We start from the raw sequence: 2,133 nt of genomic DNA, 5'->3' as shown, positions 1-2,133 counted from the left end.
ACACACACACACACACACGTCTATGGGGTTTCTCACAGGTGCAGCTGCAATTAGTGTAGCCACCGCTGAAATCAAGATCCATGTTTGTGTCGGTATTTGGAACAACTGCCTTATTTTTCCTCTTTATTCTGTCAATATTTTTAAAAAATAGACTTTCAAGGCCAAAACCGGTTTGGCTCAGTGGATAGAGCGTCGGCCTGCGGACTGAAGGGTCCCGGGTTCGATTCCCGGTCAAGGGCTTGTGCCTTGGTTGCGGGCACATCCCCAGTGGGAGGTGTGCAGGAGGCAGCTGATCAATGTTTCTCTCTCATCGATGTTTCTGACTCTCTATCTCTCTCCCTTTCTCTCTTCAAAAAATCAATAAAATATATTTAAAAAAATAGACTTTCATTGATTTCAGAGACGGAGAGAGAGAGAGAAACATCCATGATGAGAGATAATCACGGATCGGCCACCTCCTGCACGCCCCCTACTGGGGATCGAGCCCCACAACCCGGGCACGTGCCCGGGGCAGGAATCGAACCCTGACCTCCTGGTTCACAGGTCGATGCTCAGCCACTGAGCCACGCCCGCCGGGCAAGGTTTAGTCTTTAATGCGCTGTTCCCTGCAACCCGGGCACTGATGGTGGTTGTCACCTGCCCTTCCTTCTCCCCCCAGGGCTCGTAACTCACTCCCTTGACGTTGCTTCCCATTTGGCTGGGGGGAGACGTGTGGAAAAGCAGCGGTTTAGGCCGGGCTGGTACCTGGCCTTTTGCTTTGATCTCAGCGGGCGTTGGGTTCTCTGCGGCCAGAGCGCAAAACTCATCATGCTCCAGGCAGCTCAGAGCCGATGGAGAGGCCGGGAGGGCGGGTTTTGCTGGGGTGAACATCTGGGCGGCCTCCTGGGACACTCGGGAGGCTCCGGCCTCGGGAAGACACCCCAAGGTGGCTCTTGAGGGTCTTTGCTTGCTGTGAGATGCTCGCTGGCTCATGTGGCAGCAGCTGGGGGTCCATAGACAGGGCCCACAGGCACCACGTCTCTCGTGAAACGAGGGAGCATGAAAACAGGGCACCCCCGAAACGCACCCCATGTGGCGGGCGCGTGTCCTCTTTGCGATTCCAGGAAACCGCCCATCAAAATCGCAGATGCGTTCCCGGTTTTAAGGCACATCACGCCGACCGCTATTTGTACGATTCTCACAGACTCCGTAGCCAACTGCAAGGAAAGCTCATGTTGACTAGCACCTCTTGTCCATCATATTTTTTAAAAAATATTTTCATTGATTTCAGCGAGGAAGGGAGAGGGAGAGGGAGAGAGAGACATCCCGACATCCCCGTGGGCATCACCCATGACTGTGGAGAGCCTGGGGCACCCTGGGCACACAGGCTGTGACCGGGCACAGAAGCCGGAAAATGCAATGAAAACGGGGATATGGTGCGGATTTGCTGGGATGGAACGGGTCCCGGCACAAGGGCCAATGGCTTTTGTCCGCCTGCAGCGCCGGGCGCCCGGGGTCAGCCCGGTCCTCACAGACCTTCAGTCCCCAGGAGCCGGTCGGTCGGGGGGACGGGCTTTCACGGCAGATAATGAGGGGGCCGCTCTCCACGGCGCCTTTCAGAGCTCAGAGCCGGGCGGCGGGGGCGGGCGAGTTCATTCTCCGTTTGTGCAGCGAAGGAACGCTCATGGGGTGCGGCGTGTAAAGACCCTCCCCTCCCCCGTCTCTCTGTCTCTCTGTCTCATCACCATCATTGTTATTGGCAGTAAATGTCGCCCTGGTTTCTACGAAGCCCCTTCCCCTTGGCCGTAGGTGACGGGCGGCAGACACATCCACGTGTGGGAGCCGGGCTCCCAGCCCTCAGCGCCCAAGCCAGCGCCTCAGGGGCAGCGACCGGGGTGATTTCCGTGACCCCAGGCCTCCCTTCCCCGGGACCCAGCCGCACGTTGGCAGGACGTTGGGCACGAGTGGGGCGCGCGGGAGAGCAGGCTGGGGTCGGAAATGCGGGGTCCCACAGCGTGGCCTCATTAAACAGCATGTGTTTCATTCCGGCCACAGCAGGCCCGGATTCCCGGCCGGGTCTCCCATGGGGAGCGCTCTGTCCGGGAGCTGGACACCGGGCCAGGACAGCTGAGCTGGGTCAGGCATCAGCACCTG

General features: G+C 58.6%; 1 protein-coding gene across 1 annotated transcript in view; it reads left to right on the top strand.

Moving 5' to 3' along the window:
• ANOS1 (anosmin 1) overlaps window positions 1-2,133 on the top strand; it is a 53,192-nt gene that overhangs the window by 13,588 nt on the left and 37,471 nt on the right. The window lies entirely within an intron of this gene.

Source organism: Myotis brandtii, unplaced genomic scaffold (genome assembly GCF_000412655.1).
Source record: "Myotis brandtii unplaced genomic scaffold, ASM41265v1 scaffold655, whole genome shotgun sequence".
Classification (NCBI taxonomy): Eukaryota; Metazoa; Chordata; class Mammalia; order Chiroptera; family Vespertilionidae; genus Myotis; species Myotis brandtii.
This window is presented reverse-complemented; position numbering and strand designations above follow the sequence as displayed.